A 25,016-nucleotide genomic window follows, 5' to 3' on the forward strand; every position below is an offset into this window, starting at 1 on the left:
CATTTGTGTCACGTAGTTCGATACAGGCAAACTTACTCATCAAAACCTATAGAGGAATTACGATTGATCTAGAATTATTACATTTGGCAAGAAGCAAGGTTTCACAGTACAAGCAAAGGAAAAAAATTCGAAAATTGTTGATCTGTAATTATATCACACGAAAAAAAATTGTCATTTGCTATCCGACTGTCTGTCTGTCCGTCTGCTAATTTATATCATGTATTAAGGTCTGCAGTCCCTCGGCGGTGTCATTAACAATTTTCGGATTTTTCCTTTACTTGCACTGTGAAAGCTTGCTTCTTACTAAATTTGACGATTCTAGGTCAACGGAAAGTATCCTATAGGTTCGGATGAGTGAGTTTGTATCAAAATGTAAGACATAAAAGCAACTGACAATTAGCATAGCCTGTTAATATGAATCCAAATGCGAAATTACACAAAATACACCCCCAAAACTTAAGATTCTAGAAAGTCTTGGAATCCCAGGGACCGCCGGCCGGTGTGGCCGAGTGGTTCTAGGCGCTTCAGTCTGGAACCGCGCGACCGCTACGGTCGCAGGTTCGAATCCTGCCTCGGGCATGGATGTGTGTGATGTCCTTAGGTTAGTTAGGTTTAAGTAGTTCTAAGTTCTAGTGGACTGATGACCTCAGATGTTAAGTCCCATAGTGCTCAGAGCCATTTGAACCATTTGAATCCCAGGGACCAACATATTACCAGTTCGGTTATCGACAACAGGCAAAAATCGCCGAGGTTTTAGTTTCTTGGCATGAGTGAACTACCTATGTACATAGATAAGCTTTCACGGAATGCTTGGTGCGCTACTCCTACTCACTACTCACACTTATCCACATTTATCCACATTTTTGTAATTCGTGCATCTCGTCCCTCTTCACATAACTGACTACTAGAACTTTTACGCAAGTATTCATCATTACATCAGTACACTAATTTTCAACATTCTTGTACGTTATTGCAAGATAAACATATCCAAAATTAATGCTTTGTCTTTTCTCTAGCTTCAAAAAATGGTTCAAATGGCTCTGAGCACTATGGGACTTAACTTCTGAGGTCATCAGTCCCCTAGAACTTAGAACTACCTAACCCTAACTAACCTAAGGACTTCACACACATCCATGCCCGAGGCAGGATTCGAACCTGCGAGCGTAGCGATCGCGCGGTTCCAGACTGTATCGTCTACAACCGCTCGGCCACCCCGGCCGGCCTCTAGTTTCAGTTTCCATTTTAATATTGCCCTGCTCACTAAGATTATAATATGAAACAAACATGAATTCTAGATACGGACCTATCTCTTTTACGAGACAGAATCGTCGTGGTTTTAAAGACGCTGGGCTCGCATTTAGGTGCAGCGGAATTGAAATCCTGGTGCGACCTGCTGACAGCTTTGTCCTGACTTCTCTGAACCAGCTGTCGCGATCGCGTGTATGGACACCGGAGTCCTCCCTGCTTGCTTACCACATAGGCGGTGCGTCACACGGACAAGACGTGAAACTGCGATGACGTCAACACTACTGGTTCATGTTAACGATGACGCACGTGTCACATTACTTGCAAACGTAAGTTTACTAAATCGGTCGTGTACAGTTTGCGGATTGTTCTCCTCTTCTGTCTCATTTTTTATCATCGCGATGCGAAAGCAATTGTATTAGGCTCGTGCATTTTTGTTTTGCATAATGGTATTCCGGTTGGAAGGGGTTATTTATCCATTGTCATTTTTTATTAGTAGCTCACTGTTGTTATCTGAGTTTACATATTGTCATTTGGAGATAGTGGGTGCAGCTGTGCACTCTATAAAATGGCGAGCCAAGTGGAGAAATCGGAACATTTCCGGCGTATTCTCCTGAGGAAGCAGGGGAGGTAGCCAGAAACATTTGCGCCATCTATGGCGATAATGCCATGAGAAAGAGCATGGCAAGAAAACGTTTTCTGAGGAAGATTGTTCTGACGCTAGTGACTCTCCACGCATTAATCCACAATTATTGACGTCAGTGTACTAGAGAACTGGCAGGTGTGATGAACGGTGATCATTCCACCATCGGGCAACATTTGGATGCAGTGGGGAAGGTTCAAAAATCCAGTGTATGGGTACTGCATGCTCTAAGCCAAAATTATAAAAAATCAGCGGGTAGCATGTACATCTCTGCTTGCTCCTCATCAATTGGCTGCTGAATAACACCGACCATTCCTTTCCTGCATCGTTACTGGTGACTAGAAATGGTGTCTTTATGCTAACAGAAGGAAAAGAAAGGAATGAATGATGACTAACTGAAAACTCAGCTGCCGACAGGTGTTGCTGATATACAACGATGTGGACAGCTGAAAATGTGTGCCCCGACCGGGACTCGAACCCGGGATCTCCTGCTTACATGGCAGACGCTCTGTCCATCTGAGCCACCGAGGACACAGATGAATAGTGCTACTGCAGGGATTTATCCCTTGCACGCTTCCCGTCAGATTCACATTCCCAACTGTCCACAATTCTACATATGTATTGTACCTTATAGACATTTGCCCACCCACTCATTACTCGCTCACGCTTTGGCGATTCCCGTAAGAGTTTGGGCAACCTGTGCGCATTCGCACAGACGAAGGTCAATGGCTGGGTAGCCTTTAACTATATATACGAAGACAGTAACTTGTTCTCGAAAGAACAGTTACTGTTGATGACCGTGCAGCTTTTCCCTGGAATAAATGATGACTAACTGAAAACTTCAGCTGCCGACAGGTGTTGTTGATATACATAGATGTGGACAGCTGAAAATGTGTGCCCCGACCGGGACTCGAACCCGGGATCTCCTGCTTACATGGCAGACGCTCTAGGTACAATACATATGTAGAATTGTGGACAGTTGGGAATGTGAGTCTCACGGGAAGCGTGCAAGGGATAAGTCCCTGCAGTCGCGCTATTCATCTGTGTCCTCGGTGGCTCAGGTGGATAGAGCGCCTGCCATGTAAGCAGGAGATCCCGGGTTCGAGTCCGGGTCGGGGCACACATATTCAGCTGTCCACATCGATGTATATCAACAACACCTGTCGGCAGCTGAATTTTTCAGTTAGTCATCATTTATTCCAGGGAAAAGCTGAGAACAAGTTACTGTCTTCGTATATAAGAAAGGAATGGCTGAACTAAACAAAGCATGAACTCGATCGACAACCAGGAGGACTGCGTGAAGTGATGCTACTCCACGATAATGCACAGCGCATGCTGCTAGACTGGCAACAACACTGTACGGGAGGTGGGTTGGCAAGTCATTCCGTACTCACCTTATTCACCTCAACTTGCGCCCTCTGATATTTCACCAGTTCCGCTCTCCATCGAACAGCTTTCAAGGAATTTCTTTTCCGGGTGAAACGGTCCGGAAATGGCTCGAAGAGTTCTTCGCCTCAAAACCACGTGATTCCTAGAGTCGCGGATTCGATGGCAGACTGTAAATACACACCGAAGCGCCAAAGAAATTGGTATAGGCATGCGTATTTAAATACAGTGGTACGTAAAACAGGCAGAATACGGCGGTGCGGTCGTCAACGCCTATGTAAGACAAAAATGATCTGGAGCAGTTGTTATATTGATTATTGCTACTACAATGGCAAGTTCTCAAGATTTAAGTGAGTTTGAACGTGGTGTTATTGTCGGCGCACGAGCGATGGGACACAACATCTCCGAGAGAGCGATGAAGTGGAGATTTTCCCGTACGAGTAGTTCACAAGTGTGCCGTATTCACGGTATCCGGTAAAACATCAAATCTCCGACATCGCTTCGGCCGGAAAAGTTCCTGCAAGAACGATATCAACGACTGTTGAAGAGAATAGTTCAACGTGAAGGAAGTGCAGCCCTTCCGCAAATTGCTGCGGATTTCAGTGTTGGGCCATCAACAAGTGTCAGCGTGTGAACTGTTCAACGAAACATCATCGATATCGACTTTCGGAGACGAAGGGCCACTTGTCTACCCTTGATGACTGCACGACACAAAGCTTTACGCCTCGCCTGGGCCCGTCAACACCGACATTGGACTGTTGATGACTGGAAACGTGTTTTCTGGTCGGACGAGTCTCGCTTCAAATTGTATCGAGCGGATGGACGTGTACGGGTATGGAGACAACCTCATGAATGCATGGACCCTTTATGTCAGCAGGGAACTTTTGAAGCTGGTGGAGGCCCTGTAATGGTGTGGGGCGTGTGCAGTTGCAGTGATATGGGAACCATGATACGTCTGGACGTGACTCTGACAGGTGACACGTACATAAGCATCCTGTTTGATCACCTGCATCCATCCATGTCCATTGTATATTCCGACGGTCAATTCCAGCAGGACAAAACGACGCCCCACACGTCCAGAATAGCTACAGAGTGGCTCCAGGAACACTCTTCTGAGTTTAACGAGTTCCGATGATCACCAAACATCATTGATCATATCTGGGATGCCTTGCAAGTGCTATTCAGAAGAGATCTGCACCCCGTCGGACTCTCATGGATTTATGGACAGCACGGCAGGATTCGTGGTGTCAGTTCCCTCCCTGGAGTCCACGCCACGTCGTGTTGCGGCACTTCTGCGTGCTCGCGGGGGCCTACACGATACTAGACAGTTGTACCAGTTTCTTTGGCTCTTCAGTGTATTATTGATGACTGAAGTATCTATTATGCGTATCTGCTGTGTTTTTTAAACTGAGATAAAAACACTACGATCTTATGCGCCAACCCAATAAAAACGTGCAGCGTAAAGCTGAAGTACAGAGCAGGGTTTCTCTTAGGCGACATGGAAGAGGCAGCTGTAAAGACTGCAAGTGTTCTCGCTGAATATGCAAACAAGACAGAATGACTAATTTTGTTACGGAGTCTCCTCTGCCGTGACTTGCGGAGTGAATAATTATGAAGGTGTCGATGTAAGGATGCGGAGTACAGATCGGTGTGAGACCACGCATACGTCAGCACTTGAATCGCAGACTAACAGGAGGCATAATGTGTCAGCGGTGATAATGAGCACGGCGGAAGGCTCGACGATGGGAAGACGGCATTTCCTGGAAACGGCGGGACTGCCAGACCAGATTGCGTGCCCGACTGTCTGAACGGAAGTAACAGCGCAGATCCAAAGCGAACAGCTGCTCACAGCCCAGCGTCGAGAAAGCTCCCTTCCTGTTATCTCCCGGCAAACAGATCGCTCCGCTGGCGAACCGTAAGTTCCACCATTTATGTGGCGAAGCTAAAGCCACCAGGGGGAAAGGCCAGTTCCCACCGGACTTCACGGAACGCAGCGCCAAATCATTCCACAACGTGTTTCGAAAGACGGCATTCACACAACCTGTGTACGGAACGGAATTCACGGGAAGCAAGTCTTCTTGACCCAGCAACGGTCAAGAAACGGTATTCGCACAATCTGTGAACGGAAGGGAATTCTCGGGAAGCAAGTCTGCATGACCCAGCAACGGCGTCACTGTAGAATTTCTTCGAGCTGTAATGTATTCACTGATTTCTTTTCCTGACTTATTGCCACGGTTACACGAGGTCTTTTCTCTCGACTGTTCTCCGACAAGAAAGATCCGGCATCTAAAAGCGGAAAATTATTTCTAGATTTTACTAGTCCTGCATAAAGAAAAAAAACTACAATTTGACTTCCATAAAGCGCTTCAGGCAAATGCCGGGATGGTTCCTTTGACAGGGCGCGGCAGATTTCCTTTCCCATCCTTCCCTAATCCGACGAGACCGATGACCTCGCTGTTTGATCCCCTCCCCCAAGGTAACCAACCAACGAACCTACAATATGCATAAATAACGACATGAATTGATACAGTTTTTAAAAATAAAAAATTCATCGACAGTGATTCATTTTTGCACCGCTGGGGGAAAAAAAAATATTTTGTCGTTATTTAGCAAATTAAAAGGAAACAGAATTCGTAGGATATGGACAATACCTAGGTCTAAATATTGTTTGTTGAATTTATAGTCATATTTTTCGAATAAATGAAATTTGATGAAATGTTCCCTGTTGTGTGTAGTTTACCAAAGAGCACTATCAAGAACATCATTACACACTTCACTTTTGCCCATTAATAAATTCTTCTAAGACTGCTATTTCCGAAAGGGTTACTTTTTTCGACACTTTGTAACCGTTCTTTAACATGCAGCGGGTCCGTGCACTGACAACGTACAACCATCAGCGGTGCCGTCCGTTCCGTTGACGGTTGCGCACTGTCTGCGTCGCCCACGTCTTGTTGCATTCTCCTCGGCGCGCCGTACCTAGCCGTCATCTGCTGCGAGCGGACACTGCAGCCTTTTGTATCTCACTATAGCGACTCAAGGTTCTAGTAGTGTCGCTGGCAATCCTTTTTTGTCGTAAAGTGACAATGCGCACACTGCCTGAGCTTCAGACGACATTTCGAGCATGTTGAAAGTGAGCAGTGCACACAAGCCGTATTATTTTATTTACTCGTACTCCACCATTTCAAACGTAGCTATTTGCTGTGGTAAACAGGCTACTGAGGAAAAAATGTTTTCGATAAAAGAAATAAAAATAAAAAAATAAATAAAATAAAATAAAAAACCTGTGCAATACATGAAGATGTTGCAAAACATTTTTCGTTTATACCACCATTAATTTTTTGGTGGTTCACACGTGGAAAATAATTACTACAGCGTCTTTACCTTGTAGTTTTCATTTCTTTAGACCAGCACTTCACCTTCAAAACAAGCCCAAAAGTCTAAATATGTAGCTGTCTGAACACTGTTTTCACCTACTGTTGTTGTGCTTTTTTGTCTGAAAACTGCTTTGTGGAGCTCTCCGTGGTAGTCAGACCTAAGCAATCTCTTCATCTCTGCATAACTCATGTAACCTACGTCCATTTGAACCTGCTTATCATCTTTCTGGTGTTTGATGGAAGTTTGGGGGCGAGGGTGGGCGGAAAAACTGTAGAGGGAAACGAAAGCTTGAATACAGTCCGCAGATTGAAAGGGATGTGGGTTGCTGGAGTTATGAAGAGCCTTGCACGGGGTAGACTAGGGTGCAGAACTGCATCACACTAACACAACGACAACAACCTGTACAATAATAAATACAGGTTGTAGCAATGAATTACAATTTGTACAAAAGCCGGGATTCGAAACCGGGTCTCCCTTTAGCTGCAGTGCCAGGGTGGCGCAATGGTTAGCGCATCTGCCTCGTGAGCAGGAGACCCATCATCGAATCCCGGCCACGGCGGAAATTTTAATTCATTGCTTCAGCTTGTGTTCATCGGATAAAGTCAAGACTTCATATGATTAGCAACAACAACTGTACTCAACCTTTGGCCACCCACCCAGTACTTATTTCCGCTACCAAACCAACAAGTCCTTGATGCCTCAGTCTGCGTCCTACAACCGGCGGTTTCTTTTAGTCTGGCTGCACCATAATTTTCCCCTAAATCGATTCAGTACCTGTTCATTAGGTATTCGATTCACCCGTGTAACTTTCGGCATTATTCTGCAGCACCACATCTCTTTTCTACCCTGTAGTGTTCCTCGTCCACATCTGATGACCGCACGAGGTTACGCAGACCAGTACCTTCAGAAAACACACTTCCTAACATCTAAATGTATATTTGCTGTTAACAAATCTGTTTTTCAGTAATGAGTTTCTTGCTATTGGCAGTCTGCATTTTGTACCCTCTCTTCTTCGGCCAAATAGTGAAACTCCCTACAGTTTTCACTGCCTCATTTCCTAATCTAATTTCCTCATCATCCCCTGATTTGCTTGGATTACATTCCGTTATCCTGTTTCTCTTTTGTTATTGTTTATTCTGTGACTTATTTTCAAGACACTATGCATTCCATTCAGCTGCTCTTCCAAGTCCTTGTCTCTGACTGAATTATAAAGTTATCAGGAAACCCGGAAGTTGTAATTTCTTCCTCGTCAGCATTAATTCCCCTTCCAAATTTCTCCTTGGTTTCCTCTATTGCCTCATAAGTGTACAGATTAACTGTATCTACTACATGACTACTCTCTAATTCAGGCTTAAGTGTTTTTCGCAGAGAATGCGTAGAATCACTTTCAAGGTTTTTATTCACCGTTCAAATCGCGAATAGCATGTGGAAAAAATGAATACATATTTTTACATGTCAGCTCTGATTTCTGCTATCGAATCACAGTGATAAAATTCTGCTCAAGTAGATGGAAGTCAACAAAATGTTTTGCTATTCGAAGCAGAAAGTTCCTGATATCAATTTCGTGAAAAGATCTCGCTGCAACGAGAAACACTCTCTTTCGTGATGGTGTGATAAAAAAATGAACTTTCCTTCTTAGACTTTTTTCTATCTCTTTCGTCAGTCTTACTGACACTAATCACATATCGCGTAGCAACGCTTCAGAAGAGGGCGGACAAGGGTAGAGCAGGAAGCATTTCTTTTATAGATTTGTTGTACCTCCAAAGAGGTGTAGTAAAACGCATTCTTTGGTTCGCCACACATCAATGTTTTAAGTCGTCGTTATTGTAATCTTATGTATCTGGATGAATAGACAGCCTTTAAATTTGTGTATATGACAATAATTTTATAATTCATTTTGGTCCTCTGACAACTTTACTAGACAGGAAACGACGGTAAAGGTACATGTTCGCTCCCAGTGTTGATAACCGTTCACTTGCTGAAGTATTGGAAGTGAACGCAAAGAATCATCAGTCAGATGTGGGTAGCCAGTCACAAAATGGTTCAAATGGCTCTGAGCACTATGGGACTTAACACCTGGGGTCATCAGTCCCCTAGAACTTAGAACTACTTAAACTTAACTAACCTAAGAACATCACACACATCCATGCCCGAGGCAGGATTCGAACCTGCGACCGTAGCTGTCGCGCGGTCCCAGACTGAAGCGCCTAGAACCGCACGGCCACACCGACCGGCAAGCCAGTGACAAAATGGTTCGTAATTTCCTATGCTTCTTAAATGAAATTAGCTGATGCTTTGTTTCAGTTGCAGCAATTTAAGGTGTGCTTGGAGCATGGGAAGTTGTCTGTCTCGGACGAGCGAAACTGAACAAAATGACTTTAATTCAGTTGTGTTCTGTTCCGCTACTCACGGAGATCGTTCATCTACAGAACTCCGTACCTGCGCACGCCGACGTTCAGATGTCAACAGATCCAAAATCCAAAGACTACAAGTCACGGAAGAAACAATGGCATGTGACAGAATTGCTGGCTAGTACTGAATCATATTCCTCAACGTCTGATGATAATAATATCGTGTGGCTCAATGAGCTATTACAACAATTCTTTCAAATGGACACCACTTCAGCGACTTCGATGTCCCTAAGTTACGCCGGTAATTGTACCGAAGAAAGGAGACTTCGCAGGTTAACAAAAGACAACCTCGCGGAGAGGCTTGAAACGTTTCTGCATCTCTTCCGAGCTGGAGAGCCTCTCTTTCATGTTCTTCGCTCTTAATAACTGCAGTCTGCAGTGTATACGGTCGGTTTGTAGTGTGTGGGTGCCACAGATCGAATGACAGCGCATTCCTGCAGCAACACTTTTAGCCCGGCAGCTGAGGCGAAGCCGTGTGACGAACTTGCGACGGACGCGGCCTATCGCCAGTCACAAGTCCTCGTCGGTGAAACGAATACGAATGAACACATTTGTTTTTCTGTAAGGCGCTTTAGGATTTTCACTCGCCAGTCCTTCGCGTCGTTGGCAGCTGTTTGCCTACGCCTGAGTTCTGCAAGCCATCGCGCAGTGCGTGGCAGAACGCACACGATACATCTCTATTCTTTCTTCACCGTTCTCGCCCTGCACACACATCGTACAGAGGGGAGACGATCCCTAGAAGCCGGAAATACTGTAACTGTACTGCCACAATCATTACATTATTATTTTGTCTGTGCGTTGTTACTTTGTTCATTCAGTTTCTCTTGTAGTGTACGGGTGAGGTATCAAGGTGTCGGCCGTGTTGGCCGAGCGGTTCTGGGCGCTTCAGTCCGGAACCGCGCGACCGCTACGGTCACAGGTTCGAATCTTGCCTCGGGCATGGATGTGTGTGATGTCCTTAGGTCAGTTAGGTTTACATAGTTCTAAGTTCTAGGGGACTGATGACCTCCGACGACCATTTGTTTCGGATCAAGGTATCGAAACTAGGCTTTTGACGAGTGACAGCAGGTAGAGGGGCCACATAATTTTGTTGTGTGTGTATGAGCCTTATCATTTGAGATGCTGAACAAGTGAGTTTTTTATTTTTCTGACGTGAAAACTCTTGAAAAGATGAGTATAGTGATATAACGCTCGATAATGTTGGCGTTGAAACTTTTAGATAACGTAACCGAGAAAATGCGTTAAAGTTGGAAAGCAAAGCATCCAGAATCGGCTACTACGGTGTAAACTCCTCAAGGTAGGGTTCTCTCCTTGTACGCAGTAAGAAGCCAGGCCTACGCTACTGTTAAAGAACGTATTTCCTCTTGCCCTGTTTTATACAGGGTCACATACGATTGTCGTAAATACAACTGTATACTACCTTCTAACGTATCAGAAAAGGCTAGGAAAACTATTTCAGATGCGTGTACACACCCATGTTTAAAGCAAACAAGTAAACAGTAGGTACGGTAGATACAACGGCGTAAACTAGCATAAGAGCGCTATTTAGTGAAGTTTACGATTCCAGCCGCGTTATCTTTCAACTGTACCATATTTCTCAGATATTTTTGTCGGAAAGTTGCAACGCCAGTATTAATCCTAGGTTGCTAAACCATCGTAAAATTTACGATTGTAACTGGTACCAATTCGCGGTTCACGCCAATGTGGTATTGTCAGTATAGGTTGTACAATAGGTCTTTTGTACTTGTTTTGTATGTGACATACCACTGGAGACCTTGTAATTGTAATTAGCTGGTGCATAAACTATAAATTATGACTTCTTGTGAATAAAATATTGAGTAGCAAAATTTACGATGGTTTAGTGACATTTCGCCCCCTTTAGTGGTTGTTTTAGGGTTAACAAGTGTTATATCACTGTGCTAGTGTTTTCAAGAATTTCGAATGCAGTTGGTAAAAGTACACCCCTCCATTGGAAAAACGTACTTTGTTCCAGATTCGTGTTGGTGCAAGAGTTAGAAGTATTACCCATCCAACATTATGTGCTTCGTTGTTATTATTTGCCGAAAACTTTGTTTCGATATCTTGATCCATCCCCCTGTAAATGAGTTCCTTAATTTAAAGTAGTCGCTTAGTTATGTCAACAGTGTCACCTAATTTATGTGCAGGTAGTAGTTGCTTCATATGGAGCCAAAAGAAAGAGTGAAGTGGTATTTCAACCCGCGCGTCAGGTTTACGAGTTATACGCTGTTTTCCACATAGTTCTTGCGAATGTCAGGTTGATTCTCCATCTGCGTACACGGCCTGCCGACGCACCATTGCTGCCCCTACATTACTGAAACAGTACGCGGTCCCCCACTGCCTGCTTTCTGATCCGCTAGCTGGGCGAGCAGGTTGACTCAGACGTGACGTCACCTGCAAGACAACAGCCGACACCCACTCCGCGGTTACGGTTGCAGGGCCAGTCCAGCTGCTGAGTGGCTCGCACGCTCACCCATCCTATTTAGATCTTCTGTTTACAAGGGCACATATTTTTAGCGGCACTCATCACGCTCGCTTACAACACCGATTAGAGCTGGTCCGCGGGTACGGTTAACCGACGAGCAAGTTGTGGTGTCACCGCTAGACACCACACTTGCTAGGTGGTAACTTAAATCGGCCGCGGTCCTGTAGTACATGTCGGACCCGCGGGTCGCCACTGTGGGATCGCAAACCTAGCGCCACCACAAGGCAGGTCTCGAGAGACTGAGGAGACCTCGTCCCCAGTTGTACGGACAACATAGCTAGCGATTGGACGTGCTAAGCCTTGCTCTCATTTGCCGAGAGATAGACAGTAGAATAGCCCTCTGCTAAGTTAACTGGCGACCACCTAGCAAGGCGCCATTTGTATCAGTGCCTATAGCTTACTAATATTCAAGAGAGATGTATTCCAAGGACTAATTAAAAGTTAAGTAACAAGCATCTACGTACTTTTCTTCTTATTCATTTATAAGTCTCATGTTCCAGACTTCACGCCCGTCTGCGTTAGCATTGCGTGCCCTATCGGCTACAGCATTGTGTCTAGGCTGTATGGTCTAGACACAACACAAGTGGCAGCTTTCGAGTGGTGCGCTCCCTTCGGTACTACCGTAGCAGACGAGCACGCCGGAGAAAACGTAGCAGACAATGCGGTTACCTGACACCGTGGCCGGCTGCACTCGCCACGGGTCACGTACTTCTTGTTACACTGACTCACAGTGAGAGGTCCTCAAGGATAAAAGAAGAACACGGAATGCATATTTCCAACAGAGAAAAAGAGCTCGAATGGTTCACATGGATGAGGAATGAGAATAAAAAAATCATTTAAAACGTAATACCATGCTTCTTACAAGGATTTAAATGTTTGTACATCAAGTGCGTACGATAATTCTTAGGCTACTGTAGCCACACATCATCAAAGAGAAAACCAGTTTACTACACTTACACTGATCACGTTACTGCACTGAAGCTGTTTGGAAGTCAGATTTGACGTAATACATTAGTTGATACTATCTAAGGCAATGTCCTGACTGACTCATCATAGCCCATCCCAAACCGCTAGGGATAGAATATTGAAGTTTGGAGAGGGTGTAGATCTTATACTGTAGACTTAGTTTTTTCGAAATTCCATCCCTAAGTGGGTGAAACAGAGGACGAAAGGTTTTCTGAAAAATGTTGCTATTAAGGCAATTTTGAAACTAGACCTTCGGAAACTGGTATTTGGTTTATCGGTCAAAACTAAAGAAATACATGTTTCAGCATTTTTGGAAATTTAATCCCTGTGGGGCAAAATGGAAGGTGAAAGTCTTTTTAAAAAATAAATCGTTATTGAAGAGCTACTGAAGTATTTTTAGAAGTACATATATGAAAATTGGTATTTGACTTCGCTGTTAAAAATAAAAAATAGGTGTTTTTTTTTTTAAATTCAAACCCATTGGAGGTGAAATAAGGGACGAAAATTCCTATGAAAACATTTCGTTGTATTAAATATTTTTAATGCTAAATCTATAAAAATGGGCTTTTCACTTCTCGCTTAGATATAAAGAAACATGTGTTAGGGGATGAAAATTTCTGTGGAAATACCACCACAAGAACGCAAAAAGTATGATTAACAAAAACTTTGGACTCCATCTACCAGAATTGTTTTTTGATCAGAAGTACATTCGGAAAAGACCATGCTTCCATCGCCGTAATTACAGCGAAAAGTTTAGAAAGTGATGCGATTTGTGAACGACATAAAATTCCATTAGAGAAGAAAAGCCCGTGCAAGACCATACGTCTACACAGGCGAAGCAGCGGGCGCTGAGCTAGTTACTGATGTCTACGTAGCAGTCGCCAGCTCAGTAGGAGGCGTTGGCTTCCCTCAAACTAAAGTTTATTAGCCGCTAAAATTTTTATGGCTGTTGGCAAGTGTTTGAAAATGTGTGGTACAAAATAATGGGCACCTTTCCGTATAAAAGTAACTAACTCTTCTTTAAGATTATTCTTATGCCTAGTACCGATTCCATGAAATGAGTCGTTTGAAGATGAGAGATATTTTAAAGTCAAATTTCATTAAGCAATAAATACCTGTATAAGAAAGCAGTAGTTGCTCCCTCAATCCTTAAACAGACCTCTCCACACGTTCTTCAGATCTCCCCAAAAATTTTCGCCGCGCTAAACTTGAAGTTGGGTTGGTGGGTTACCCCTTAAAATAATCCCACATGACATTATGGACTGAAAGTAAGTAAAGCATGCCACCTCTCTTATTTTTATATCACCTGCAGCAGTTCTGTGGTATGCGCAAAAAACTAAAAATGGTTGCGTTCATTTGAAAGAAAATGGCGAACGAGTTTTCAAGCTGTGCGTGCAACACAGTCCAGTATCTTCTCTAAGAATGCTATTGCGTTTTCAATCAGAAAAAAAACACGATGCAGCACGAATGAATTATCCGAATAGGACAGAGATCGTTAGATGTATGTACATGTGTAGACAAATAAATGATTACGATTACAGAAAAATTGGACGATTTATTCAAGAAAAAGAACTTCGCAAATTAGGCAAGTCAGTAACGAGTTGGTCCACCTCCAGCCCTTACGCAAGCAGCTATTCGGCTTGGCATTGATTGTAGAGTTGTTCGATGTCCTCCTGAGTCATACTGTGCCAAATTCTGTCCAGAATCTCGAACTGATTGGTGAGCCTTGCCAACAATGCTCTAAATATCCACAGATCCGGCGACCTTGGTGACCTAGTTAGGGTCTGGAAAGCATGGAGTCAAACCCTACCGTGTGCGGTCGGGCATTGTCTTGCTGAAATGTAAGCCCAGGATGGCTTGCCATGAAGAACAACAAAACGGGGTGTAGAATGTCCTCGACGTACCGCTGTGCTGTAAGGGTGCCGAATGGGTCCTGCTATGAAGAGAAATGACGCCCCGAACCACCACTGCTCCAGTCAATGAGATTTTCTTCAATAAATTGTACAATTATTCTGAAATTGTTATCACTCGTTTGTCTGTACATGTACGTCACATCTACTAATTTCCGCCCCATTCGGATAATTCATTTATGGTGCTTTTTTTAGTTTTTTGGAATTACTTATACCTCTGTCGATTACTCGCCACCCAAGATACATCTCCATCTAAATGGATACTCTGCAGATCACATTTAAGTGCCTGGCAGAAGGTTAATCGAACCACCTTCACAGTTCTCTGTTATTCCAATCTCATGTTGCGTCGTTCCTACCAAGAAATGCCGAATCCAATCATAAATATTATTTGATGACTCATGTGATCGTAGTTTTGTTAATAAGCGTAGATGTGGCACTGAGTCGATGCTTTTCGAATCCATGTCTTACAATGTCGTGTGAGACACGCGCCGGTAGTGTTAAGGCAGACGAACTAAATTATTGTTTTACGAATTTCAACACGTAAACAAAATTAAACCTGAAGTCTGACGAAACATATCCATGCATTATTTGCCAACACACTTTTCGGACATTCGGGGCACTTCCTATGGCTACTGCAAAAACATACTGTTAACTGTATGCGAGTACTAATTGCAGCAGCAAACGCATACAGAAATGTTAGTGGAACTATGTTGCGAGGAGCTGGCTAAAATCCACGCATTCGACGTTAAATGTGATGTATACATGAAGAACACAGACCACCGTAGCTGCTGGTTGCTACAGCTTGGCCGCGATCCATATGTCGGCGTTACGTGTGAGGCTTACGTGATGACTTCGTAAAGAACTGGTCTACGCACTGAGTAATTATAGACATTTTCTTACGACTGGAGTAAGTATCTCGAAACCCTTCGCCGTCGATTGGTTCAAATGGCTCTGAGCACTATGCGACTTAACTTCTGAGGTCATCAGTCGCCTAGAACTTAGAACTAATTAAACCTAACTAACGTAAGGACATCACACACATCCATGCCCGAGGCAGGATTCGGACCTGCGACCGTTTCACCGTCGACTACTGTAGTTTATATCGTGCGGGTGAGCGGATGTGTTTATTAGCAACACTCCGTAAAACTTGCATTTCAGACTCATGAGACGAAAATTATTGGGGACCAAATTATCTCATAAACCCTCCGTCGTCCGAATTTTTCAATCTGCTGACTATTTACTTTGTGACGTCAGAAGAGCGAAATGCACAGTGATGAAACCCGCATAATACGGAATTTAAAAAAAAAATGCTACATTGCACAATATTGGAGCCTTTGACGCCCTCACACTGACAAAAGTATTCCAGCACTTGGAGAGAGACGGCGAGTAAGATGTGTTTGTTCGAAGTGAAGACCGTTTTCACTAATCGTTTTGAGTAGGTCCGGTTTTTGTATCGTCGATGTATATCAAACCACTATTTCAATAGTGCGTATTAATACGGCATTGATTACAGCTCAGTTCCCTAAAAGGAAAGTACACTGATTCCATCCGTTATTCATGCGAGTCGCGCGCATATATAAGGACCCGCGTGCTCGGTATAAATATTTACTAGCTCATGCGGTCTAAATTAACGGCAGGCGAGATAGGATAACATAGGCGTGATAATCGTTGTCTGCCGATCCCGAGCCACACGCATGCTCTAGCGGTTAGCGTGTCTGCTACTTACGTGGCGATCCTGGGTTCCATTCCTGATGAACACCATGCTCCAGCTCCCACGCTGGGACTCTAATAGAACAACACACTGCAGTGTTGCCGGCGTGCAGCCAGCCACACTGCCCAACACGAGACTCTGCACTAGAGTTGCGGTCTACCAAAACCACGGTTCGGTAGTTTTGTTACAGTATATAAATGGTAGGATTCCCGGTACTATTTGTAGCATTGGTAGTGAAAAAAACATAAATGAATGTGTGAGATAGGAACTGTTTTTGGTTTGTTTGGCACATAATTAAAACAGCACATGTTTCAGTACTAGTCCACTGTGTACTTACAAAATATAAATTATATTTTATAAGTAACTTGTGCGCTTTTATATAATCAAAACAATTACTTTTGATGCAAGCATGGTTTATATACTCTATATAAAAAATCTATATAATTATTGTTGTTATTTTGTACCCAACAAAACGTTCTCTATCGAAAGCAAGAGTTTCCTGTTATAACAGGAAAAGTGCAAAATTTGTTTAGATATAACAGAAACATGTTTTATCAAGCTCGATGAAGTATTGAAGGGATGTTTGATATGTTTTTGTTTTGTATTTTTTTAATTTTACCTTTTTTTGAGGAAATTTCATTTTCTAGTGCTACACGATAAATGTGTATTTTTGTATTTTTACAACATCCCTCTTTTCACGTTACAAATCTACAATTTTCGACTAAAAACTGAATCAAACAATGACAATATAAATTTTGCTACAACTACCATTTATTTTTCAGTTACGCAGCATTTTATATACCCACGCTCAGTTTCTAGACGATTCACGGCTTCCCATCTCTAGTGGAATCTAGTAAGACCGTTATCGCACAGACAAACAAAGCGATCGAAATGAGGTAACGCCTGATAGGTATGCAACAAGCCTAACGTACAGGTAACTGACGAAAGCTATCAGGAAAAGTACAATAGTTTGGTTGCAATAGTCTATGTTAGCCCGTGGTAGTTTTATAACTCTGCTCTGCACGCATCTACAAAACAAGAGCGGGCGCGTTGCACTGGAGAAGGAACGGCAACTGGCTGGCGACTTGCACCCGCCACTCGATTTGCTGAAACGGCAACGGCACTCAAATTTACCCAACACGCCTGTAACTGGCTGGCTGGCTGGCCGGCCGGTTTCGGGGAGGAGACCAGACAGCGAGGCCATCGGTCTCATCGGATTAGGGAATGACGGGGAAGGAAGTCGGCCGTGCCCTTTGAAAGGAACCATCCCGGCATTTGCCTGGAGCTAATTAGGGAAATCACGGAAAACCTAAATCAAGATGGCCGGACGCGGGATTGAACCGTCGTCCTCCCGAATGCGAGTCCTGTAACTGTGTCATGAAAGATTTTCTAATGAAACGTTGTACCATTTAAGTCTCAGGAATTTAATCGCATTATAAAGTGCAACTAATCATATACCAATATAAATAGTTTCACTCGTTGTTGTTGTTGGCGTTGTTGTGGTATTCATTCCAAAGACTGATTTAATGCAGCTCTCCACGCTACTCCATGCTGTGCAAGCCTCTTCACCTCTGGATATCCAGTGCAACGTACATCCTTCTGAATCTGCTTACTGTATTCATCTGTTGGTCTCCCTCTACAATCCCCGCCCCCTTCAATACTAAACTGGTGATGTCTCAGAAAGCGTCCTATCAACCGATCCCTTCTTCTAGTTAAATTGTGCTACAAATTTCTTGTCTCCCAAATTCTATTCAGTACCTCCTCATTAGTTACGTGATCTACCCATCTAATCCTAGAATTCTTCACTCGACAATGGGAATAAATTCCTGAAACACGTCGTGCTATGCGCAAGAAGAAACGTAATCAGTGCAGTGTTCTGCCATTAGATCTTTACCTTACAGGCTCGCAACAAATACACTGGTTTCAGTATTTAAGAACGAAAGTAAATATGGTATGATCTGTTACAGCCAAGTAGCATAGCCCCATGAAACTTTGACTGTATATACGTACAATGAACTGGTACAGTACAATTAATATAGTATAATATAGCATGGAAGCTAACTGAAAGAAATTCGCGGAAAGAGACGAACAGAAACGGCATTATAACTCAAATGCATAACTAGAATGAAGTCATCGTGTTTCATGACGTCCCCCGGGCGGCAGTGCATAGTCTCCAGTGTGCTCCCATGCTGTCCACGGGTTGGGAAGGAGTCGTTGCGGTGGGGCGATCCATTCCAGAGCAGCTGGATGGTCGTCGATGCATGCGCCTCTCCAATGTGCCCCACACGTCCTCGTCGGGGGAACGGGCAGGCCAGCCAGTTCGCCGAATATCCTCTCGTCCCAACACCTCCTCCACCTGCGCACTGCCGTCCACAGAAAGTAGTCAAGCCGAGGCATCCCGGGGAAGGAGTACAGGGTAACAGTAACGTTGACCACTGAGATCTGGAGGTCAGTACGCCCATGTAACATTAAGTCTCCCCACACTGTATCGTGTTCGATAGTGTTGAACGCACCCTCTTGTGGCGAGAGGTTGGAACACACAATGCACCCGAGAACATTGCCTTCCACTCCTGTCACTGGTGTTCGATTGCCGCGTAAACTGTGTCGAGTCCAAAGAGCCTGTCCTTGTTATGACTAATAAAATTAAAAAAGTTATAAGAGATAGAATTATTACCAATATAATGGAAATGAGAAATAATGAAGAGTTCTACCAAAATATACAGAAAATATCATCATTAAGACGAAGCGAAGATTAATTCTCTTTGGACACCTCTACGGAATGAATGACAAGAACTTAGCGAAACAAATACTCCTCTGTTGCTGATAAAGGAAATCGATAATAGCGTCGTTTTCAGAAATAGGAAAACAGATCGGAGGAAACAACACCTACGAATCGGAAATAACACGAATAAAAGTTTTTTAAGAGTAAAATACTGAAGTTAGAGTGCTTCCACGACAGAAAAAATACGAAATTAGGAATAACATGGGCAGAAGAAAGATAAAGACAACATGGAGAGAAGAAGGAGGCGTTAAAATAAATAAATAAAATCGGAATTGAAGTTGTTACGTGATCCTAGTTGAACAATACGAAGATAAAAAAAAGGAAGATAGTGGACATGATTGTAAAACACAATAAAAGTTTAATTTTATTATTTAATGTTAATAAATTTATTTACCCTGTTCTTTCGGAATTTTAACTGCATTTTTCTGAGAACATTTTTTCGAACACCTTTTATGCAGCAAAGAAAGGATACATTCTGAAATTAATGATGGAAGCGTAGGAGTAGATGTATCTCGCTCCCATGTTGGCATCTGCGGTAGGTTAGTGGCTGCTAAGTGCGATAACGAGAGATGTTTCCTTCCTGACAATAATACTTCAAACTAAGGTAATTTTTATTCAGTTTTGTTACGCTATGATGCTCAAGGATCAATCAAGTCTTTAAATACGAAGCTAGCTAGGGAACGGCGCAGGGTAGAAGTCAGACCTATGAATAGCGTCCATGTCTAGTGGTACGCTAGTCATTGGCTGTTGACATGCCAGTCCTGGCTTCTCAGCCCTTTTCTAGATGTGTAAGTCACGGGACTACTCAAATTCTAAAGCTTTGTTAAGCTGTAATGCGTAAGACTTCCTTCTTATTTTTTTTTTTCATTGAAGTAAATGAAGGATTAGAACTGTCAGGACCGCAGCTTATCCAGCACCTTGCCATCTGGTGTTCAGTGTGTCGGTCACGGTACTCTTCTGCTGTGGCTACAAATCGAAACGTCTGGGGTTCGATCGCCGGTCTATACTACATTTTTCTTTTATCACGTGTCGCTTCTTTCACCTACGGAAATGATTTGAAATGGTTTGTGTATACGAAAAGTCAACTTGCACTGTGGTTCGGCAACCATATTCAATTGCTGGTGCCCTCGTAACTGTCTGGATAAGTCTGTTCAAAGCTCTTTTGTCCCACCTCTAATAAGAAACCTGCCTAATAAAATACTGTACTGTGATGTAGTGTTTTAGAACAGCTTTACTTTTTTTTAGATTTTTCTGAAAATCTACATGCCAGGCAACTAGCTCTAAGAAAATCTTACTTCCTTCGTAGTCCGTTACTGCTAACGTAACCTGTGAATGAAAACTAGGTTCGAGGCTTTCGCTCTGTTAAAGCGTAGGCCGCATATTTAACTCTTGCACTTTTTTCTTTACTTGTGTAGCCCAGTGCAATTAGAATTTACGCTCACGATATTTCTGAAGGTTTTAAGAAGCAGTAGTCCTACTCGGTGAGGAACGGGTATCTAGAATCTACCGGTAGCGAAAATGCAAGCAGCGTTGTATAGAGTCCCAAGAATGCTTGACTCTTAGTATGCTGTCACACGATCTACCGTACCTAGCTTCTCACGTGACGTCATAAAAGGGAGCCTGTTAGCGATGCACACAGCAGTAATTACATTTCTTTCGGCAGGCAGACGGAGAACCTGTCAAACATGCATACGCGCTTAATGAACTCGCGCAGAACGCGGCGCAGCTATCAACGCTGCCGGCTACTGGCGAAGGCAATTAGCGTTCTTTAATCAACGCCCCCTGCTCTGTTGCTTGCGGCACGTCCGACAACTGTGCCTGTCGACATCGTTCAGTGGGCTGCCAAAAAGTCTGCCAAAATGTAACCAGTGTCTCCCGCGCCAAAATTACACACGAGATAGAGGATCGTAAACCCAGTACTTTGACATAAGGCACTGATGGTCGAAAATTATTGACAAAAACGACTGCCGGTACAGCTACGTAATACTCGAGGCTTTCGCGGCGTAATGACATATCACGAGGTTTCGCGATTGCTGACGTCATCCGGCAGCAGTCCCGAAACACGATGACAATTACAGTCACATCTATACTTTCCAAGCCACCTTGTTGTGTGTGACGGAAGGTAAAATTGTAACGTCCCTCCCCCCCCCCCCCCCTTTTCCCTTAGCTGCTCCTTTCGCTGATTTTGCGTGGGAAGAAGCTCCGTATCAGACCTAATTTCTTCATTTTATCGTCATACTCATTTCAGGAGACGTATGTGGAAGAAAGTTGTTAGCTGCCCGACTACTCTTAGAACGCATGTTGTTGAAGACCTCTTCTTTACGCATGAGCCTCTCTTGGAGTACCCGCCACTAGACTTTTCGCACTTACTATACCGATAGTTCATAGCATGGCGGTGTTATCCGCTGAGGAATAAAATCAAACTTTTTTAGGCGTAAAAACAAGAGGGTTCGATTGAGATTCGGTAGCGAAACTAATTTATTTTAAAAAGATTTTGTCATTACTGTTTCGTATGACTGTAATAGTGGTCGCATTAGTTACTAATAATTACATTTGATGACATACTCGCATTAACGCATGTCACAATGTGCGTATTAACAACACTTCCTCACATAGCCCACTTTGTACCACGAACCTATGACAGTAAAATTGACACATACAGTGAGGCGACAAGAGCCATGGGATACCTCCGAATATCGTGTCGCACCTTCCTTTGCCACCGACTAACAAGTCATTCGAAGTACCCTGCAGCAATATTGAGTCATGTTGCCTCTACAGCCGTCCGTAATTCCGAAAGGATTATGTGCACGAACTGACCTCCCGATTATATCCCATAAATGTTCGATGCGATTCGTGTCGAGCGATCTGGATGGCCAAACCATTCGCTCAAATTGTCCAGAATGTTCTTCAAACAATCGCGGGCAATTGTGACCCGGTGACATGGCACACTGTCACCCATAAAAATTCCACGAATGGCTGCAAATGGTCTCCAAGTAGCCGAACATAACCATTTGTAGTCAGTGACCGGTCCCATTCCATGGAAACACAGCCTTCTCCTTTACGGAGCCACCAACACTTTGCGCCGTGTCTTTTTTTACAGATTGGGTCCATGGCTTCGTTGTGTCTGCACTACACTCGAACCCTACCACCAGCTTTTACCGACTGAAATCTGATCTCATCTGATCAGGCCACGGTTTCCAGTCGTCTGGAGTCCATCCCGTATGGTCACTAGCTCAGGAGAGGCGCTGCCGGCGAGGTCGTACTGTCAGCAAAAGCACTCGAGTGGATCAAATGTGTGTGAAATCTTGTGGGAGTTAACTGCTAAGGTCATCAGTACCTAAGCTTACACACTACTTAACCTAAATTATCCTAAGGACAAACACACACATCCATACAGTCCATGACTGCAGCGCCTGAGACCGCTCGGCTAATCCTACGCGGCCCATTTACGCCAGATTTCGCCGCACACTCCTAACGGGTACGTTCATCGTACGCACTCACGTCGATTCCTGCTCTTATTTCACGCAGTGTTGGTTCTCTGTTAGCACCGACAACTACCCAAACGCCGCTGCTCCCGGTCGTTAACTGAAGGCCGTCGGCCAACGCGTTATCCGTGTTGAGACGTAAGGCCTGAAATTTGATATTCTCGACACGCACTTGACACTGCCTAACGATATACAAAGTGAAATGTCCGATGCGCCTCTGTCTGTGAATTCCCATCGTGTGGCCATAATAAACACCGAAAACCTTTTCACATGAATAATCTGAGCACAAACGACAGCTCCGCCAATGCACTGACCTTTTATACTTTCTGTACGCGATACTACCGCTATCTGTATTTGTGCATCTCGCTATCCCATGACTTACCACATGTGTGTACGCCAGAGAAGCTTAAATATCTCACAAAAATACCTTCCCCAACTTGTAGATACTTCCCGCTACTGAACAGAAATTACTTCATTATTCACTTCGTATCAGATAAATAAAATTATTGACAGCACAACGGAACATTAATGATGTGATAGCTACTGCACTGCTGTATGGCGTGTCATCACCCCACCCCCCACCCGCACCACCGCCACCACCACCAGGTCGCAGTGCTCAGACACAAAGCATTGCCAGTCTGAACTCTTCCAGTTTCTCCCAACAATTCAGAAATAAGGTGTCCTACAACGAAGTGCTTTACGAACGGTGCACCCATTTTAGCTCGGCTGATTTTAAGGACGGGGGGGGGGGGGGGGGGAGGGGGGCAGCAAACGTCGCTGAGGAGAGAAGTGCCTGCGGAGGAAGCATGCCTCTGTAATAAGCGTCTGCCCTCATGGTCAGCTTTCTTTCTTCTGAGGAGGAGTTGTAGGTGACACCTGCTATGCACTGAAAATTGCTTCATCATTTTATAGGAGAAATGTTTCCAGAAACAAGCAGTACGAATCGTTTCACTGACTCAGTTTGTGATTTAGTGACGCACATACAGCAAAGAAATATAATTTAGTTTTAATTATTTTAAAAATAAAAGTGTTTAAAACACTTTCTTTCATTCTGAAGTTTATCGATCTTGTTGATCTTTTCTATTGACTCCTGACAGTTAGCTGTAGGTTACGTTTCCAATGACTTACCGCCAATAGTCTAATAGAATAGTAGTGAATCTCTTATTCTGTTTATGCACAAGAAGCTACATTTGTCTACGTTCGAGAGAAAAGGCCAGTCCCCGCACAAACTGCACATCCCCTGCAGGTGTGCCGGCCGCCGGTGGCCGAGCGGTTGTAGGCGCTTCAGCCTGGTACCGCGTGACCGCTACGGTCGCAGGTTCGAATCCTGCCTCGGGCATGGATGTGTATGATGTCCTTAGGTTAGTTAGGTTTAAGTAGTTGTAAGTTATATATGACGGTAGTATCTGTTCCCGAAAGAACAGTTACCGTGGATGACCATGCAGCTTTGCTACAAATGAAATGACAATTAAATGGACACCCTAGCTGCAAACAGGCGTTGATGTACTTCATTGGGGACATGTTGAAAATGTGTGCCCCGACCGGGACTCGAACCCGGGATCTCCTGCTTGCATGGCAGACGCTCTATCCATCTGAGCCACCGCGGTCACAGAGGATAGTGCGTCTGCAGGGACTTATCCCTTGCACGCTCCCCGTGAGATCCACATTCCCAACATGTCCACACCACTACATTCGTAGTGCGCCTAATAGATGTTTGCCCATCATACTCATTACTCGTGGCGAACGCACACGCTATGCCCGAACTCGTACAAGACTTGGCAGATTAATCTGCCACGAGTAATGAGTATGATGGGCAAACATCTATTAGGCGCACTACGAATGTAGTGGTGTGGACATGTTGGGAATGTGGATCTCACGGGGAGCGTGCAAGGGATAAGTCCCTGCAGACGCACTATCCTCTGTGACCGCGGTGGCTCAGATGGATAGAGCGTCTGCCATGCAAGCAGGAGATCCCGGGTTCGAGTCCCGGTCGGGGCACACATTTTCAACATGTCCCCAATGAAGTACATCAACGCCTGTTTGCAGCTAGGGTGTCCATTCAATTGTCATTTAGTTGTAAGTTGTAGGGGACTGAAGACCTCAGATGTTAAGTCCCATAGTGCTGAGAGCCCTGCAGGTCTTCCTGAAATTCGTTACAGTCTTCTAGCGATTCTGCCATTCTGTAGATCGAAGCAGCGTCCGCTAACACTGTCACGGAGTTTCTACTAAATCACAACAAACTGCAAAACGATTTAGGAAAAACCTGAATGGTGCGAAAAGTGGCAGTTGAGCCTAAATAACTAAAAGTGTGACGACATCCACATGAGTGCTAAAAGGTTACACGATTAATCAGTCTAATCTAAAAGCCGTAAGTTCAACTAAATACCTAGGTAGTACAATTACGAGCAGCTTAAATTGGAAAGAACATATAGGAAATGTTGTGGGGAAGGCTAACCAAAGGCTGCGTTTTATTGGCAGGACACTTCGAAGGGGACTGCCTACACTGTGCTTGTCCGTCCTCTTTTAGAATACTGCTGGACGGTGTGGGATCACCACGATGAAATAAGGGAAATCAGAGCTCGTACGGAAAGATATAGGT

At 44.0% G+C, this 25,016-nt stretch overlaps 2 non-coding genes across 2 annotated transcripts; one reads left to right on the forward strand and one right to left on the reverse strand.

Moving 5' to 3' along the window:
- Window positions 1–23,950: 23,950 nt before the first annotated feature.
- Trnaa-ugc (transfer RNA alanine (anticodon UGC)) lies at window positions 23,951–24,024 on the reverse strand. Its single transcript has one exon. It is a non-coding gene; the product is annotated as a tRNA-Ala (tRNA).
- Window positions 24,025–24,341: 317 nt separating this feature from the next.
- Trnaa-ugc (transfer RNA alanine (anticodon UGC)) lies at window positions 24,342–24,415 on the forward strand. The gene has a single exon. It is a non-coding gene; the product is annotated as a tRNA-Ala (tRNA).
- The last annotated feature ends 601 nt before the right edge of the window (window positions 24,416–25,016 follow it).

The sequence above is a fragment of the Schistocerca nitens genome, chromosome 9 (assembly GCF_023898315.1).
Source record: "Schistocerca nitens isolate TAMUIC-IGC-003100 chromosome 9, iqSchNite1.1, whole genome shotgun sequence".
Taxonomy (NCBI): Eukaryota; Metazoa; Arthropoda; class Insecta; order Orthoptera; family Acrididae; genus Schistocerca; species Schistocerca nitens.